Source organism: Lycorma delicatula, chromosome 9 (assembly GCF_047948215.1).
Source record: "Lycorma delicatula isolate Av1 chromosome 9, ASM4794821v1, whole genome shotgun sequence".
NCBI lineage: Eukaryota > Metazoa > Arthropoda > Insecta > Hemiptera > Fulgoridae > Lycorma > Lycorma delicatula.
The window spans coordinates 111,950,462-111,971,665 of record NC_134463.1 but is presented as its reverse complement, the minus strand read 5'-3'; the positions used below and the strand labels follow the sequence as shown (position 1 = coordinate 111,971,665).

Sequence of the window (21,204 nt, the reverse complement as noted above, 5' to 3'; positions counted from 1 at the left end):
ATAGAGATACTTGGTGAGCTCGTAATTGGTATCCGCGTGCTTCCGCTCTACCCAGCTCCTGACTTTACTGACGAAAGTGTGTCCACCGCCCAGTCTCCGCCGCATTCCACCTGTCGTTCCAGGCTCTGAACATCTCATCTACAGCCACTTTCCTCTCACTCCCCGAAGCAATAGAATGTTTTATCCTGGCCTGCAGATCAATCTGTGGCACACCAATTATGACTGACACCGCTTCTGTATCTATCGTACGGTACCCTGCGATAACCCGCAGATTGAGCCATCGTTGTTGGCTCAACAACCTCTTCCTGTTGCGTGCTCTATCAAGACCACCAACCCAAACAGACGCCCCATAGAGCACTACTGAAGAGTATACACTGGACAGTAACCTCCTCTTCGCTGTCCTGGAACCACCCATATTGCTCATTAACCTTGTCAGGGCTTGGACAACCCGTTCGCCTTTTTCTGACAGCTTCTGCAACAGGTATGGAGAAAGACCTGTGCCTATCCATCCAAATCCCCAGATACTTCGCTGCCAGGCTGGCGTACACAAACGTTTCACCCACCCGGAATCGATGGGGACTCAATCACCGGCGTCCAGTCATGACAACCACCTTCACTTTATCATCTACCATCCTCAGTCCATTAGTGGTCAGCCATCCACTCACCAAATCCACCGTCTCCTCCCCATACCCATCAGCTCGTCTCCAAAAATGTCTACCAAATTCAAAAGTGACGATTTAAAGTAAATTTTCACTTCCTCTAGATTTAGTATTTTCATTCAAACTTTATTGGACGAATTACGTTTGACGGGAAAGTTTATTTATCTTAAAAAATTTTTACACCTAAAATAAATAAATTTCATTTATTACATAGTGAATGGCAATTACTTCTGTCAAATTTATGAGAAACTCGGATTTTCAAGTAAGTAAATATTGAGGAAGTAAGTAAATATTTGGATGGTAGTTGGTTAAACTTCATGAAAATGTTACAAAACACAGGCGCACGCGCACGAACACACACACACACACACACACACACACACACACACACATATATATATATATATACTAGCTTCTCAATCGCTGCTTTGACCGCGCTATGTGGTCATTGCGTTTCCCGTCGCGGTCAACTTTTTTTTATTTTATATTTTTCAGTCATGTAACCGAAGGGAGATACGTGAAGCCAGTCGCGTCGCGCAAACAGTAACAGTGGCAGTGGCTGTGGTGGTTGAGCCGCCGCGCCATACACTGTCTCACCCTCTAAAAAATTGAAATTAAAAAATATTTAAAAACCACTTACGAGTGGTTTTTAAATATTTATCTGAAAAGCATTTGCAAGCCCAAATCTACTGAATATCTCCTTTAGTACAGTCGGAAATGAGGAAAATTTGTAATCATTATTCAAAATCTTTTTTGCCTTTCTTCACTTTCAAGTTTGAATTTACAAGAATCTAAAAATTAATTTTTAGATATTCATATGAAGATTACACACACTAAAAATCAAGATGATGTATATTCATTTGTTACAGAGATATTCTATTAAGAGTTGGATTTTAAAAAAAATTCGAAAATCAGTTATAACCCTTTAAACTCGAAATTTCAAGAAATCTCGAAATATGTTTTTATATAATCACAAGAAACAAAAATCAAGTTGATATCTTCATTTGTTACAGAAAATTTTTTTTAAAATATAAATTTAATGTTACCTCATTTAAACGTTTAAATTCGGAATTTAAAAAACCCTTTGTTAGTTACTTACACCTTAAGAAGAACGTGTATACATCAATTCATCCTAAATGTAGTTCTATCTATGTTTAACATGTTTACTCTTAATTGTATCAAGAATTATTAAAAATATACGTTAAAAAATGTATTTAAAAATCATCATAACGGTAGGCAAATTTAAATAAAATTAGAATATTTTTTTTAAAAATAAAAGTATATTTTCTTAAAGGAATTAATTACATCTCAAATATTTATCAACAAATAAGAAATTAATTAAAACAAATAAATAATCGATTGATAAAACCGTTTATTGATGGAAATTTATTATAACAAAAGAAAATATGCAAATAATTGTATGTTTTTTTTTGTTTTTTTTTTATACATCTGTAGGTTTCCCGCCCCCCTGAAGTTAGACACACAATTAAGCATCAACTCAGCCCCGGGGGATGCCTTCGCCTCAAACTACCTCGGAAGGATGCAAGGCCCCGCCCAAGCAGCCGGGACTCGGTCTGTTTGCATGCAATACCTCAAATGAGGAGTTCCCACCGGGACTTCGGTCTTGACGCCTCGCCTCTAGTGTGGAACCCCTGCCGGGATTACGGTCTTACATTCCCCCCAATGGCATCCCAAAAGAGTCCCTACCCGATCATTGAAGGTGGAAGACCTAAGCCTCCCACCTCTCTCGGGTGGAGCCGTCCATCAAAGACACCATGACGTTACTCTGAAGCAGATGGACCCGCCTAGCATCCTCGACCTCCGGGCGCATGTTATTTGATTTTCATAAAATTCATGTTATTTTCACAAACGTTTTTCCACGTAATTTTGTGAAAAATCAAAACAGCATATTTGTTTATTTACTTTTGAAATAAATAAATAGAAAATAAAAATTATCTTCCTTGCATAACTTATCTAGAAATAACAATGCATAAACACTTTACATCAATAAGAATGAAAAAAAAATATGTAAAGTTATATATAAAATATTAAATATAAAATAAATCCCAATTAACTCATCAGGATGGTATATTGGTAAACTTGTCGTAAATCAGTTGATTTCGAAGTCGAAGTTCTCAAGTTCAGGTCCTAATAAAGGTAGTTATTTTTATTAGGATTTGAAAACTAGATCGTGGATCCCGGTGTTTTTTGGTTGTGGAATTTCAATTAATCCCACGTCTCAGGAGTAGTCGACCTAAGTTTGTTCAAGACTACAAATTTACCGGTACAGTTATATTACACTGATAATTCACTTATCTAATTTAATTGTTGATGAGACTATAAATAAAAATATTAAAAAAGAAAAGAAAATCAAAATGCTTAATAACAAGTCAATTATAAACGTTTTTTCTTTCAATAATATATTTAAAAAATAAATAAATGAAAATAATAATAATATTATATAAAAGAATATATATTTTTTATATATTCTATAATTATATTGTATAAACAAAAGTAACTGAAAAATGAATACCGAATTATCTAAACAAGAAATATTAAATATTAAAAATAAAATCGCTCAAATATATAAAAGTATTCAAATAGAAGGCCAATTAAATTAATTTATTTTAAAAAAGAGTTTACTTTATTAAATTAATTTTAACAAGAAAGTCTGAAATAAATAAAAATCAAGTTAAAATTACATAATAAAGAGGAAAAATAACACAACAAAAGAAAAAAAATATTATTACTAATTAAATGAACATAAAAATTAAAGAGAACAATTTTTTTCAAAAGTAGCTTTAATAAAAGAAGAAATAATGTAATTAATTGATTGGTACCACTATGACTCTAATATCAGTAATAAGCTGAAAATTTATATCAATTTAAATAAACTATCATAAAAAACATATTTGATGTGGATAGCACATAACTTCCTTGTACGCCAATTAATTATATGTAATTTTTTTTTTTGTAAATGTAAAGTGTATAAAATTTTATTTCATTAATAACTTCTGATATTTTTTTCATATTTGTGTTTTTTTTTTTATTGTTATTATTGAATTATTATGTTTTGTAATTTTTTTTTACAATCAGAGCTTAATAATTACTTAAAAATCAATATATTTAAATTTAAAAAAAGTTATAAAAAAGAAGATGAAGTCCTATTCGAACCTACGTGTCTTCCACTTGTAAGATCCAAATATTTCATTAATTAAAATTTTATTTGACTGCAACTCTGGAACCAATTAAAATAAGTACCACTTATGATATATGATTTATAAGAGCATATGAAAAGCTGTCAATGAGGGCTTATTACTGCAGTTAAGAAAAAGTCCAAAATTCCAATGAATTTTTTTTTTTTTTGAACAATTTTGTTTCAGTCGGTTGCAATCAAAAGGGGAGGTGCACAACGAGATATTAGGACAGCCCCAAGTCCAAAATTTCAACATACTACGACTAATTTTTGATTTATGCGAGATACATACGTACGTAGAGACGTCACGCCAAAACTAGTCAAAATGGATTCAGGGAAGGTCAAAATGGATATTTCCGTTGAAATCTGAAAACCAATTTTTTGAGATCAAAATACTTCCTTTACTTTGAACAAGGAAGTGAAAATAATAAATCCATAATCCAAATTTCAAAATAAAAGAAAATGTGTTCATTCGTAACATAAAATTTCCAGAATAAAAATTAATTATTTTTTCGAACCAATTGATATATTATATTAAAAATGTTAAATAAAAAAGTCTATATTAATAATAATAAAAATAATATTTATTTTTATGCATGTGAGAATGCATTCACACACAATGTGTGGATATTCACGGGATTTTTTTTAGTGGGTATTCACAGATTACCCACTATAAACACTCTTTGGTTTCAAGGGCCTGACCTGGAATGACTTTACATCGGGTCAGACCCCTTCACCTGTTTCTAAAAAGACGACAATCTTATCAGATTTACTCTTTTACCTTTTTTTTTTTTTTTTTTTAATCCCGTTCTCCCCCCCAACCGGATATCCAATTAAAAGTATAACTCAGTTGTGGGGAGTGTCCATTACTCTAAGGAGGCGTCCCCCACCCACCGGTAGTACGCCCGGCACGACAGGTTAGCCTCCCCGGTCTCGGATCTTTACTTCTTTGTTTGCCTGCCTCAAATTCCCCGCCTCAGAGATGAGGTCTGCTGGCTACGCAGCCCCCCACCCCCTCAGCAGGGAACCGGGTCTCGGTCTTTATGCCACGCCTCAAACCGGTGGCACCGACCCCACCGAGTCCCAGGGCACCCGCAGGGCCGACACCCCCGGCCGGGACTCGGTCTTTCTTTTACCCAACTTCTTCCCAGGAGTTCCCTCCCTTCTCAGGAACTCGCATACCTCGGCATACGAGCCTTACTCCTTTACCTGTTGTTATCGGAGCGATCAAGTCCTTTTCCCTTTTAGGATATTCTTGATAAGTTGGGCTTTATTTTCTTTTTTATTTAGCCTCCGGAACCACCGTCAGGATTACTTCAGAGGATGAATGAGGATGATATGTATGAGTGTAAATGAAGTGTAGTCTTGTACAGTCTCAGGTCGACTATTTCTGAGATGTGAGGTTAATTGAAACTCAACCACTAAAGAACTCATCGATTTCGACGACCTAGTATTCAAATCCGTATAAAGGTAACTGCCTTTACTAGAATTTGAACCTTAGAACTCTCGACTTCGAAATCAGCTGATTTGCTATGACGAGTTTTTACCACTAGACCAACCCGGTGGGTTTGATAAACTGGGCTACCACAGCGCAAGCCGATGGGTCTTAGAGCATCGCACTGCCGATTTTCTCAGACTCCGACTGTTCACCAGCATCGATCGTTCAACCTTCCACCGGACACACTTAAAGAACCTGTGGTCGATATTTTTCATAAGCCGCAGGGCAATATAGGCATTCTGGGGATCCGGTCCTGCCGATCTTATTCAGGTAGGCTCGGTAGTACCCAAGTTCCAAGTCAGGAAATGGGTCACTAAATACCTGACTTTCCCATACTGACGCCCCATCTACGGTTGGACCACTCAGATGTGTCTGGCAGTACGAGATAATAATAATTGTTATTATTAATAATAATAATATAGTTAAACACAATAAACAACGCTAATAATTTTAAATATAAATAAATTAAGGTATACTACATATATTAGAGATTCATTAAGTTCCACTGGACTGCCTACTCTAACACTTTAAAAATCATTTACATATATACATCATAATATCATTACAGTGGCGAGCGCTACACTCAGTACTTTATGAATAATGGCAAAACAAAACTGCTCATCCAGCAAATAGCTTACGCCGTTACTTTGTACATAAAGATTTGTATAAGACTATCGATACAAATACCATGAAATAACAGTTTTTCTCTATAAAAGAATAATAATTACTTAGTCCGTTAACATAATTAGAATTACAATAAAAAAGTTCCTTATTTTATTATTGTCTTTAATTCATTCATTTATTTTAATATTTACAAAAAAATGCAATATATAAAAAAAAATTCTAAATAAAATAGATTAAAAATTCAAGGAATTTTTCCTAATATCATCTTTATCACTGAATTGAAATTAAATATGGCCAGTGATTTGGGTAGTGTTCAACATATGAAATATCTTTAGAAACAGAATCAACTTTTCTTATTTTAAAATAGCTTAATGAAAAGTAATTATTCAAATTAATTTAAAAAATCAACAATTTCTTTATAGAAAGGAACCAACTAAATATGTATGATGTTAAGCATCTGATTTTCATTGTAATTAATTTTACCAAGAATTTTTATGATGACCTATTGACAAAATTTTATTAAAATAAACTGATTACTAATCAGAAAATAATTATTAAATAATAATAATATATTTATTGTATTTCTATGTAATATCGAAGGTATTTAAAATTACATCAAAACTAATTTACCGGTATAATAAATAAGTATATTAATTTACAGTAATTATTAAATTTAATAATTTATTAAAATCATAGAAGTAATGTATTATACTGCATAATATTATACATTATTAAATATATCAGAATTAGATTTTCCAATATACCATTAATATAATTATATCATAACCATGTTTGGTAATGTTCTGCAATCTCGTAATTAATTTTTCCTTTCTGTAAATCATTTTTCGTACATAAATTAATTAAATTACTACCATATAGATATATGCACACACGCGCGCGCGCATACGCAGATTGTTTCAAAATTTGAATTATCTTTTCACAAATTAAAATTCAATCATCTGTTGAATAGTAGTATTCTGTCCTTCATCTCTATAATTTTTTATCTATAGTAAACTTCATAAAATTTCTTTTCTTTTCTCTTGTTCATTTCTTTTAAACTATATTTTTATCATATCTTAAATAAAATCAATAAAATTTTTTTTTTTAATTATGGTACCTGAAGTGCGTATGTTTTTTTCCCCCTAGATGGAATATATTTTTTTACCTTATTAGTGAATTTTTTTCCAAATCTTTATGTTTACGTTGCAATCTGTTCACCTTTGTAACAGTAACAAATTCCACGGATCAATAAATTGAGGATGATAGGTATAACATGTAAATGAAGTGTAAATCTTGTACAGCCTCAGGCTGACCATTCATGAGATGCTTGGTTAATTGAAACCCATCCACCAAAGTACACCGGTATTCAGTGTCTAATATAAAAGTAATTTACTTAGGTATTAAACCTTAGAACACCTTCGAGTTCGAAAATCAGCTTTTAAATAACTGATTTAAGTCGACGATTTTACCACAGACCACCCCGATGGTAATGAAAATTAAAAAAATAATAATTAATAGTTTAAAATCAACATTCAAATCATATTTTTATTTTGACTTTTTTCAGAACTAATTTTCAATTATCTCTTTAGAGATTTTTTGCTTTTAGTAAAATATTTGTACGTTAAAACTTTAATTTGATATTTGTCAAGATTATTTACAATAAATTATATAGAATAATTAATTAAAAAACAAAATTGTAAGCATTTAAATATGAACTTTTATCACTTATACTTTCAATCTTGCATACTGATTGTGGTAAAAGAATGGAGAGGGGGGTTTATATTACTACTTAGGTTGTATTAGTTTTTAATAACCCGTTACTTCATTAAAAATACATTTATATAGGAAATAAATTTTTAATTAAAGTAACGGTACATGATAACTGAAACAGTTGTTGTTAGATAACAACAATAAACAGATATTTCAAAGTTGAAAATCTCATTAATTATTATTTTACTTCTTTATTTTCTTTCTTCTTTTTTAATCAACAGTTTTCAAAAGAAAATCTCATTTATTACACTCCAAAGAAAGACTCTAATCTATTCTAAAAAAGACTCCCTTGTAGAGTTAACACCTGAGGTCACCGCAAAAACTACAAGTTGTTCTGTATAAAAAACAAAGACGACAGAAACTTTATTATTAGATTTCGCTTACTTTGTAAAACAATGTAATTACTGGCTTTAAGGCATAAACATTTTCTTTTCATAGCTGGTAGAAATTATTAGTATTATAAAAATAAAAATGTTGATTATAATATTTAATATAATATTAATTCAGTATACTCAGAAACTTAATAATTTAAGTATAATGGGTATAATTATAACTAAATTAAAGATCAAGTTGTCCGAAGATAAATCTGTAATATTTTTGAAAACTAAAAACGTCCAGCATTAGATTTCTTGGATATGTTTGAGATTTTGTAAAAACAGATTTTTTATCTTTAATAAATTTTTGTTAGTTTAAAAAAACCTATCAAAATGGTTTTGTAGAGAGTATTAAATTAAAAAAAAATATATATTCAAGTAATAAATAAATTAATAAACAATGAATGAATATTATGGTGATTCTTTTAGCATCTACTTTTCTGTTATAAGAAAATAATTTTTAAACATCTTTGAACGTTTAGTAATAGATGTCGCACGGACAAAGAGATTCAGCAACAAAAAATAACTTCTGAATCTAATCCGTATCGACGAAACATTTTATAAAAGAAATATTTCCAAAAAAGATATTTGAAAAATAAATTAATACATTTTATAATTCTAACCGTGTTTTTGAAAACAAAAATTACAATTTGATTTTAGCAGTAAAATATATATATATTGACTGGTTTTTATAAAATTAACTGGTTTTTAATTTTACAACTTATATTATTTTAAATATTTCACTATTTATAATTAAAACCTAACATTTACGTTATGTAACGTTCAAACAACTTACGATTGCTGCCGGCCTCCGTGGCGTGAGTGGTAGCGTCTCGGCCTTTCATCCGGAGGTCCCGGGTTCGAACCCCGGTTAGGCATGGCACGTACACGCACGCTACAAATCATTCATCTCATCCTCTGGAACAGTACATAACGGTGGACCCGGAGGTTAAAAAAACTACGATTGCTAAAAGGATCAAGCAAACAGTAAAAATTATATAATAAAACAAAATGATTTTTTTTTTTGTCTTATCAAAATTTTCAAGAAATTTACATCATCTTTAGTAAAAATTATCGGGATATATAAACAAAAGCATGTTCCTCCAAAATGTTTTTCTGAATTTCGAAATAGTAACGTTATTTGTTTTCAATTCCTCTGTTTGTATAAATACAGTCATTCACGGGAACCGGATGTTTTTGAAGTGGGTTGTAATCGGGCGTTCGTGGTAGGAGGGGCACGTGGCTGGTGTCTGACGTTTCCTTTGTTCATAGCATTTACATTTTAGTCGTTGAGATGGAGCCGTGGACGCTACACCAACGCCTGTACGCGTATGATAATTTTGTGCGAAATGACGAATCCGTAACTGCTGTTCAGCGAGATTTCCGCCGTCAGTTTAATATCCATCGTAATGCAAGTGTCCCTTCTCGTAACGCAATATTGCGATGGGTAAACAACCTTCGAACAAGCGGTTCAATATTGAAAAAAAGACCAGCGGGCACCGGGTCCCCGACGAACTGCTAGCACTCTGGACAACATCGAACGAGTAAGGGAAGCCATTGTCAGAAGCCCACGCCGCTCTATTCAGAGGCGTTCAGCAGCGCTTCAAATGAGCACAAGTACGGTAAGACGAATTCTGCGTACAGACCTGCATTTCCATCCTTACGAGATAGCCATCCTGCAGCAGTTAAACGAGCAAGATTTCACGCAGCTATTACAATATTGTCGACAAACGCTTACCGTTTTTGAAGAAAATGAAAATTTGTTATCGTTAATGAGTGACGAAGCCCATTTTCATCTGAATGGCTTCGTCAACAAACAGAATTGCCGGTATCGGGCAGAAAGATACCCACATCGGCTTCACGAGAGACCACTTCATAGCCCAAAGGTGACTGTTTGGTGTGCAATAGGAAAGGTCGGTGTTATTGGACACTGGTATTTTTTTAAAGAAAATGACGCTGCCGTAACTGTAACAGCTGATCGTTACATTGCGATGTTGAATACGTTATTCATCCCTGAGTTACGAAACCGGGGAATCGATTTTCAAAATGTGTTATTTCAGCAGGATGGAGCTACAGCGCACACAGCGAGGGCAACGATGGCTGTTCTCCGTAACTTGTTTCCGGGACGGATCGTTTCCAGGTTCGGCGACATTCCTTGGCCCACTCGGTCCCCCGACTTGAGTAGTTGTGATTTTTTCTGCGGGGTTTCTGAAATCGCGTGTGTACGGCAATAAACCGCGTACATTGGAGGACCTAAAGATCGTAATTCGTCATCACGTCACCCAGATTGATGTAGACATGCTGCAAAGAATTGAGGCCAGTTACCGTGAAAGGCTACAACAATGTATTGCCCATAATGAACATCACTTGCCGGACATAATTTTTCGTTCACGAGTAATTAACAAATGCTTTGATTTAACAAGCGTTTCAGTACCAATAAAACTTTTTTAAAGTAAATATTCAATTTTTTATGATTATTTTAAAAACATCCGGTTGCCGTGAATGACCCAGTATATCAGTAAGAGAAAATACATAACGATGATATTTCAAAAAAATATAAGGTACAAAAAAAGAAAAAAAGAACATTTTAACTTTTGTTAAGAAACATTTAAATATTCAGGTGAATTTACCCGTGTAACATTTATATAACTAACTGACTGTTGACTTGACTACAGCAAGATGAACAGGATTTATTACTTGCTTAATTAGAAAAATTTCATAACACTAAATTTATAAAATGATATAAGAACATTAGCAATTTTTTTAATATATAATTAAGATTTTAAATTTCTACTTAATATAAAGCCAAGATAATTTTTTTCCATCGATTGTTTATAGTCGCATCTACAATAAAAGTCATCAGCGAATTTTTTTTTCTTTTTTTTTTAAACACCCCCCAAGGCAACCGGTCCTCGCCGTTAAGCAAACACAGTCACCTCAGAGTATCGTGGCAGCAGTCTCTGCCCAACCTAGCTAGCCTCCTTCTGGGGCTTTCCCACTGGGGTCTCCCCAACCTCTCTAGGACACCTACTTCCTCTTCCGGATAGCCGATATGCCCTTCCGCTAAGGACCTACCCATCCCGTCACAACACTAACAGTTCCAGATTTGTGTTTCGCACATTCTTCAATTCGCAACCCTTGAGGTTTCTTTATGCCATCATCGGGGAGTCCCGACTAAATCATTAGCGACTTAAATATAACTAAGTTTTCATAAATAATTAGACAATAAACACCAAACAAACTGGAACATTAATAACAAATATTGGAACATCAAGTACAGTACTCATAAGTGATCTCACGTAAAAAAAAACTGCTAAATTAACTTTTTCATCCCACTATCACAGAAAAATAGTAACAACATTTGATGTATTTTTCCGGTTGAATAAACCCTTAAAAACTGAACCCAGATTTAATTGTAGACTAATAGACCCGAACATTAGGCAATCTATGAGTAAATGATTTACACATCATTTTATTTGGTACGCCTCACAAATCTGCTGAGGAAAGCTAAATATGGGCGTAGGTTAGCTTTTCGTGCTCAATCCCAAAATCAAAGATGATTTGGTCTCTTCTGTTGTTTGGGATAAAAGGTTTCTCGAAGACATTCTACCAGATGCCATGTAAGGCCGTGGAAAGACTCAGTAGGTAGAACTTATTCCATTGAGTACGTAGGTTGACACAGACTTATTTTCGTGAAGTCGTTCTCACATGTTCATTCTAATCGAAGGCAGTTTGTTGCCGCTCTCTTGGCAGCCTCATCAGCCCTTTCATTCCCGCGGATGCCACAATGCCTCGGTACCCATACGAATACCATTTTCTTATTTACTCTTGTCATAAATAATTTGAATGATGGGTTCATATCATCTGCGTTCAAGCTCTCAATACATTCATAGTCAGTTATTATCAGGAAGCTGTCGTCACTACGGGTCTGTCACTCTCAAGGCAGAATATATTGCGTAGACTTTGCAAAAGAACACAGATGAACAGGCGACACTAATCTTATATATATCATCTAGTTATCAGGGAATATTACTGAACAGCCACACCCGTCAGATAAAATTATATATATAATCCAGATTCATAAGGATTATCTGTTTACTGAAAAATTTTTAAATATTAAAACTAGGAATTTTACTTAACTGAAAAGTACTTAGCAGTTAACCATTAAAAATTAAAAGGCCTGGTAAACGATAAAGTTTAAACTTTAAAATATCAGTGAATAGCTTGAAGTGTAATCAGAAATGTGTTTATTAACGTCTATTCAGATCTATGTATTCCTCGGTAAAATTTGTCTATGTTTTGTAACTGTGATGAGCATCAGTTAAGTTTGTTTGCCTCTGGGTTATTGTTTATATTAGTAAGCGAGTGTATTGGATGTAGCTTGAGTTGGTGAGGATGAACTGTTATGGAGTATTGAATGTTCTATCTTCAATTATTTTGGATCGTTTAACTATATCTTTCCTCATTACCCTTTGAATGAAATGATTATTTTTCAATGCTATAATAAAAAGTATTTTTAATAAATTAAACTACCCACAACATTTTCAATAATACCTACAACAGTATCGTATAATACTAAACCAAAATATTTCAACCGAAATCAACAAGCTTTTAAGCAAAGGAGTTGCGATTAGAAGCCAAAATAAATTAATCATTATGAGTATCCTTAAAAATATATTTAATGAAAATTTCCGAATTTTACGTTAGGATCACTTGTCTAATCTTTCCGAAGTTTCAATCTGATACTACACAAAGATTTTCTTCGCCATATTGACGGAAGTAAAGCAATCGGTAGAAAACAAAAATTTATAGAAATAGATATCAAATTCTGAAAAAAGTGCTGTGATCAGATTTTAAAGATAAAAAAATAGTATTACGAGGTGGAAGGGATGCGGACATGCAATCTGAAAGAATGATAATTTCGCATACGGTGAATAAACCTGAATCACATGAGAGTAAAATTGAGGAATCAGATAAAATGAATGGAATTAACCTTATTATAATAAATTTTTCATACATTTAACTTTTAAATTGTTTTGAATGTATATTATTAGTGTAAATACCCGAAAATTACATGTAAGCTAAATATTCCATTTGAAATAAAATCATTTTTATACATTTTCATTAAAAAAAAATGAATAACTAAAATAAAATAGATAAAAACACACAGAAAAAATTATAAATAGGTAAAAATTTTAAAAGAATTTAAGAAAGATAAGAAGCCAACTTTCTTTTCTGCTTTGCCTCCGGAACCACCGTAAGATATTACTTCAGAAGATGAATGAGGATGGATGATATGTAGAATTTAAATAAAGTGTAGTCTTGCACAGTGTCAGGTCGATTATTCCTGAGATGTGTGTTTAATTGAAACCCAACCACCAAAAAACACCGGTATCCACGATCTAGTATTCAAATCTATATAATAAAACTGCCTTTACTAGGATTTGAACCTTGGAACTCTCGACTTCGAAATCAGCTGATTTGCGATGACGTGTTAACCGCTAGACCAGCCCGATGGGCTATAAAAAGCCGCCTGTCAACAGATAGGTTTCTGCTTCAGAACGATACACTCAGGCGATTCATGTTTGTGTTTCACCACACTCTGTGCTACAACAGTATAGCATTCTAAAATACCCCTTCCAAACAGCTGTAAAACACTTGTTGTGCCCAAAGTCAATCTAAAGAGCGTTTTTACCCGAAATATGCTAATATTTTAATATACCTTCAATCTAGTGTTAAATTATATATATATATTTTTAGCAATGATATATTCCTTGTTATAATTATCATTAATTCAATAAATAACCTATATCCTCCTTTCTAATTTTGTTTTAGGGTCATTATGGTTCTCACTGTATTTTCCAAAGGTTTTACTTTATGCAATAATCTTGTTTTTTGTATATCTACTGGACTGGACCTCAACAATTAATTTTAATTTTACACACTTTTTTTTTTAGTAAATAAAATTTATCATATTGTACTATTTTATTTAATTATTTGTTAAATGATTACTTTTTCTAAATATCTTTTGTTTAAATTAATAATATTACTCCAAATAAAAACAGCTGAAGCATATTTCTATGCATAAAAAAGGTATAAAATAAATAAATAAATTTATCGATAATTCTGTAAATTTTAACAATTTAATTCATTGTTAAAAATGTTATTAAATAAAGATATTTTAATTTAAGTAACCGGAACAAAGTGTGTTATTCAATTATTAATAAACCACACAAACTGAGTACCTCTGAGTGAACAAAACTTTAATAGTTAATTACAAAGGTGTTTTATTTATTAAAATTAAAAGAAATAATACGCGTTTTGAGCAAAAAACTTGTGTAGTAGATATTATTAATTTAGCAATTCCAATACAATTATTAATAAATAACGTATATATCATGAAACCAAACAATTAAACTCCAATTCTTTGAATAAATAATGAAAGAAAATCCGTATTTTTTCTAAATTTGTTACTTTTTTCGTCGGTGGAGGGGAACCGTCGGAAATACTACTCTCTGTACGGGTTCTCTCTCTAGGGGCAGTGTCGGGTTCTCACCGACTAAAACCCTTCCCTCTCGGCAATACACGAAGACCGGACCTGCCAAGAAGCATAGCACAGTCTCCGGTGGGACTTGCAGGATCGGCTGTCAGAAGGAAACAGTGAAACGGTAAAGTACTACGGGGATCAACGGTGAAGCGCCCATCCGCAACAGGACGCGGACGAAATGAACACACCTACCTATCGCAAGCCGTCAGTCCGTCCCATATACACCTCCCCCCACCACATCCGAGGATGCTCATCATCATGATTCAAGCAGCATGGCAGTCAGTCAGGAAGGGAGGGAAGGAACTCAGTGGAGTTCCCACGGGCATCAATGAAGAACGCACATCCACGTCGATACACGGACGGGCACCACCTACTCCCAGGTTGCCCCATATCCAACCTTTCAGTTACCTTTCCCTAAATATTGCCCTGTATGAATTCTAAAAGTTTTTATTTTTAATATTATTTTAAAATTACATTTGCTTTATTTTTTTTAAAAAAAACTTTCGGCCTAATGGTAATTTCAGCAAATAACTCATAAAACATTACCACGACTATAGTCGGCCTATCAATTAAAAATACGAGCATATAAGTTTCTAAAATATAAACATCATGTATAAACACGGAATGTTTTCAAGTAATCGTCAAAAAAACGTTTACTGTTTCATCAAAAAAAAAAGATTATTTTAAGTTTTTAATCAAAATTAAGTAATTTTTATTTTAAAACTGTGTAATTACCAGTATTTTTTTAATTGTTTAACGGTACATTTGTTTTAAAAAATGTTTCACATCACTGAAAAAGAATTTGGTTTTTGTTTACAGTAAATAAGTACTTAAAATTTAGTAATGTACTGTTTTTAAATAAAATTCGAATTTCTCCAAATTTTCTTTGTTTTATTCAACTTATTTCACAGTATTTTGCTGAAAATTAAATACTCTACAAGTTTAAAAAAAAATTGTTGTGTTTATTACCCATTTAACAAAGTTATTATACGCCAAACATAAATAAAACCAGGGGTTTTTACCCCAATTTATTGGTTTTTATCCCAGATTTATCAAAAATGTTCTGCAAATACAGTTCTGGGACCTACTTTATTCAATTTTTCAGGTCAAAAACCATAAGAAATCATTACTTATGTTGCTTAATTATTGTCCTAAAAATTTCAGTACGACCTCATTTAACCACGATAGCTGAAATCCAAGCAAAATTTTTCACTAGCCGTAACACGCAAACGAAGAATTTTAAGACAAATGTTTATATGAACTTTTTCCATCAATTTCACGAATAGAAAAGGTTATGAAATTCCCGGAAGAACTTTGCGACACACTCTGTATAGTTGCATATCAACTTAAGCCCGCTAAAATGCTGGTGATACTGAGTTGTAGAAATGAATACTTGCAATCAGTTCAAAAGCCTGTATAGCTGACATCAATAATCTCATAGAAAGTAGTTCATTTCTCTTTTATGTCTGGTATATTACATAGTCACAATTATAAAAAAAAAGCAATAGGAGAGATCGTTTAATGGAATAAATATACTTTGCTATTGTGACATAATACGTTATACATAGTGCTTTAACTCAGTTGCGGAAGCAAGTTTCATTAAAATCGATTTTTGGTATTCTTACATAATGACCGGATCACAGTGGCTTACGTAATGGCTGGATAAAAATTCAAATTGAGGTTTTGCTAGAAGAATCAGTTTTTTTTCATAAAATGCTATTAAATTTAAATATTACACCCTATAAAAAAAATAATGGTAATTAATAAAATAGTAACACTTTTTTTATTACCGTTTATTTTGTTAATGATAAATAAAAAATTATTAATTCATAATAAAAATATCTGAAGATTTGTACTTACACGATATAAGATGACGTAAATGGTACTTCTCTACCACATAACTATTATCACTTATAGCTGCCGTAAAAGCTACCAACCAGAAAAACACAACTCGTTATAGCCCTTCCCTATTTCTTACAAACTTTTATGTTTAATCGATGTCCATTTAGAGAGTACGTACCGATAATATGAAGCTTTGTACCGATATTAAACTTGTACAAGAACAACCAATAAATAATAAAATATCTTTTACTGTATCTATACTGGGCGTTTATAATAAAATGCAAAAAAAACCTCACAAGCGATCTAAGCAAACTTTTTATGATCTAATTAATTTCACCTTTTTTACAATCATTTACCTTCATCGATATTCAACCGTGCCTAAATAGTATTTTGTTTATTTTGATTAATCGTTTGAAATCAGTCATAAAATTAAGAATTTTTACCCGCCTAGATTGCGCTATAGTAGAACTATAGTTCTAGAAGAGAAAGTACTGTAATCGGCCTAATTTTGGCATATGCGGTTTTCATCGGATCTTGGCGTTTTAATGCCTTAAGAACCCAAAAAAACAAATGATTTTCACCAAACTTGGTCAGATTACTTCTAAATATATGGCACTGATGTCATTAAATTTCAACCTGAAAGGTCGAGGGGGTAAGGCTGTAGAGTATGGTCACCCTCGGTATCTCGAGATTTCACCTAATTAAGGTTGTATTTTTCTTAAGCTCATTTTCTAAAAATTAAGAAATAATAATACATGCAAAAAAAAAAGTTTTGCAAAATCGCACCTCCACCCCAGAAACTATTATTGAACCGTCTGCTATGTTGTGACGTCACAGATGAGTAGTAGAATTAAATAAATGAATAATATTTAATGTGTAATAAAGTAACTCGGTCTGGCCGGGTCTCGAAGTCGATTCTGGTCGACTAGGTATCTGGTGCGTTAATCCTCGCGGCTGAACCAGTCTGCCAACCGAACAAGCAGAATTTGCTTTATGTAAGTTGTGAAATTATATTAGTTTAGTTAGTGCCTACCGTCGCCGCTAGTACTCCCACATCTGCGCGAATTAAGTACGGTATGCGTTTGCGCTTTAATTTTAATAATTGAATTAAATAAACGAAAAAAATATTACATTTAAATAAAATGATAAATATTTTAAATTAAGTTGTGCGTATATATGTAAAGCCGTGCATCAGAAACAATCCACAGTTGTAACCCATGCGGCTAAAACCTCGTTCTAGGAAAGTCCTACAACTGTGTTGTCAGCTTTTTTCTTTTTTTTTTTAGTAAGATTCAAAAATATTTTATTATGCATAAATTTTTTTTTATAATAATACAAAAATATTTTATAATATTTTACTACTACACTACCAACTTTCCATTTTTAATTTACTGAAACATTTTCAATAAAATTTTTCTATACTTCTAAACTACAATAAAATTAAAGCACAATAATACTTGAATTTTTTTATAATAATTACTTAAATTTTTGGTTTTCAACGATATTATTTTACCCTACTGAGTAGAGACATTGTATATAATGTACTGTTTCATAAGAGAAAGAGGTATTTTAATTCATCTGTTCAGAACTTTGTAACGTTTTTAAAATGTCTGAGACACCAGAAACGATCTTAGGTTTGCCTACAATGAGAGTAATGATGTTCGTTATCAGTTCCTATTGTGAACAGGTGATATTTGTAGAGTTAAATATAATCAGCATTACTTGTGACATTTTTTTAAATATATTTTTAACAGTTTGGTTAATTATTTACTCCTACAGTACATTAGACACAGTGAGAAAGACATAAAGAAACCAAATCAGTGTTCTCACTATCTCTATTAATAAGCCGGGCATGATATTCTTATTATTCTTGAATAATTTAGGCCTTTTTTTATTCAACTAGTTTTAGCTCTGAAATAAAAATATTTCAACACTTCTTAACGTTTCTATTTTTGTTTATTTACCTTTGCAACAGCAAGGTAAATTCAGTTAATAACTGAATTGTTTAATTTAATATATTTTATTTAGTAATCTTATACCATAAGTAAATTTCTTGTATACCTATTTTCAACTATATAAATAAAACAATGTGTCGTGAGCGATTCATAATCAAGTCCAGCGCAAAAACTAATGAAAATCTGTACACATATTCTTTTTGCGGTGTAAGCGGACACTGAGATTTTTAAAATTCTGAGATTTTTAAAGAGTTCAAATAAAGATATCAACTTGATTTTTGGCGTGTGTAATGATCTTCATTTGAATATCTACAAACGTTCTTCTATTTTTTTTTTTTTTAATTCAACCTTGAAAGGGATGAAGAAACGTAACTGAACAATTATTCCAAATCTTCTCATTTCCAGCTATACCAAACGAGATATTCAGTATATATAAATTTGCAAATACTACAGATAAGTATCTAAAAACCATTTTTTGTTTGTTTTTATAAATTTCGATTTTTTAAGCGTTGCGACGCTGTATGACACGGCGACTTAACCAACAAAGCAACTGCCAGCACTGTATATGCGACGCGATTGGCTGCAGGGTGTTTTTTAATCCAGTACCGGAGGCAGGTCCTCCGGTACTTGACCTGCCTCCGGTACTTGATTAAAAAACATAAAATTAAAAAAAATATAAACGAAGTATGGTCACCTCCTAGTGGTGTTTGTTGGATAACGCTAAGAACCAGATAAAATACATTTTCACCAGTACAAAGTACCGGTAACCAGTTATAACTAATACTTTTAAGATGGAGGTCGACTATTTTGAAACCGGCATTCTTCAGATCATTCAAAGTTTCAGGTCACTCAAAGTTTGTACAAACTGTTGTTTTGAAGAAATTATAAAACACTGATAGTTTTAAAACTGAAAAGGATTTAATTTTTATTTGTCATAATTGTTATCATCAGCATGAGTTTAATGAATCACAGTGGGTCTAGGGAACAGAGACCCCTTGCTAAACGGGAAGGACGAGCGATGCGAGCCATGACCGGCTAAACAGTCCCTGATCGCGACCGGAAACACAAATAACTATATGCCCCAGAATGATCTTAGACTATTTTAAAAATTCCATTTTAGAGTTCCCAAAATTTATTACGGTTTGGGTAATTTATATATTTTTGAGAAAAAATAAGTAACACTACACTTAAACTAAATAAAAATAAATGTGTATTTTACCTCTAAAGTATGTTAAGACTAATTACCCGTAGAAAAACGCTTATGAAGACTGATTCAAATTAATTGCCTATGTAATGAACAATCACAACACACAGCCGAATAATGTGACGTCACAAGTAATTCCAGGTCATGAAAAGAAGTGGTTCGGTGATTTACTGTTAGAGTATAAGTGAAAGAGATAATGTACTAAAGTAAACAGCAAAGGTAATTGCCGTGAAAGAACTTTAAACTTGTCTTATTGTACTGTTTTCGTTAATATAAGAATATTGGTTAAAACTGTTAAGATTAGCGGTCATGCTACTGTCTTTTGTCAGTGGGACTGAATTCTGGTTTTTAATATTTATGTACCTACCTGTAAATAAATCCTGACCATTCGTTTAAATTTTTTTGTACGTAATCAATGTTTATTATTATTATTATTGTTATGGTTGAGATTATGATTCCTGTAATTGTTATTATTTTTTTTTTTTATTATTGTGGTTTATTATTCTTACTGTCATTGTTATTATTGATTTGTCTTATTTTATTTATGTTCTTAAACTAGTAAATTGTAATCATATAAACATTTTCAATTGTCAATCTCTCAATATCCTGATCGACCCGCGAACACACAACAATATTAAATATGACCTGAACTGGGAAGAATAATAGAAGAAGATTTAAATAATCCTATATATGGATAGATGAGATATATTATTAATGTTTATTGGTAATCGAGTGAAAACAGAATAGAATCGATGAAACTGCAGAAGACTTATTGTAAAAGTCAAGAAATCTTTGTGGTCTGTTATGTCCAGCCTAAATAAGTAATTAACTTCTCCCTATTAATGGTGGTTGAAATCCATCAATTAAAACACTTGATCTACGTGCCTTTATAAAGAATATAACTGTTATAAATATAATAAAAATAGTAAGAAATATAATTTATTTAATTAAAAATAATTTCGATATAATTTTTTTATTTAATATTAATTAACGAATAAATTGTTGTACAAGTTTATGGATATTAATAACAACAACAACAACAACAACAACAATAATAATAATAATAATAATAATAATAATAATCACAGTATAACAATTATTAAAATTATACATAGTAACATTGATTTTACTTGAAATACGCTTTTCAATAGTAATTACCGTGGAAATTCCTTAATTGCATAAGTCGTTAAGCTTTTTCGTTGATTAAGCTAAATAATAAAATTAGAATAATAATTAGTTTAATTAATATTCAATAGGAAAGTTTATTTTAATAGCCTAACATGGATTTGATTTTAATATTTATTTCTAGTATTTTATTTTTAATGAAAAATTAATATAATGAAAAAGATTTTTTAACATTCTTAAAACTATAGAAGAAATTCTCAATTTAATCTGTGTTTTTTCTCTACATATTCAAGCTTTACTTTGTAATAAATGGACTAATTTTCATTATTTTTTTTTAGTAGACGTATTTCTTCAGTGGTACCGTTACTGTTTAGTGTTTTTCACCTAATTTACATGATAAATTAATTTCA

The 21,204-nt window shown here is 31.8% G+C and overlaps 1 protein-coding gene and 1 long non-coding RNA gene across 5 annotated transcripts in view; one reads left to right on the top strand and one right to left on the bottom strand.

Annotated features, from left to right (window-relative positions):
- The window catches only part of LOC142330220 (corticotropin-releasing factor-binding protein), a 395,376-nt gene that overhangs the window by 197,523 nt on the left and 176,649 nt on the right, over window positions 1–21,204 (top strand). The window lies entirely within an intron of this gene.
- LOC142330221 (uncharacterized) overlaps window positions 1–21,204 on the bottom strand; it is a 373,896-nt gene that overhangs the window by 197,531 nt on the left and 155,161 nt on the right. For 3 of the 4 annotated variants that reach the window (XR_012757732.1, XR_012757735.1, XR_012757733.1), the window contains one exon: window positions 8,918–9,039. The exons of the other annotated variant lie outside the window; for it this stretch is intronic. This is a non-coding gene — a long non-coding RNA (uncharacterized LOC142330221). The remainder of the gene's footprint in view (window positions 1–8,917; window positions 9,040–21,204) is intronic. 4 annotated transcript variants of the gene reach the window in all.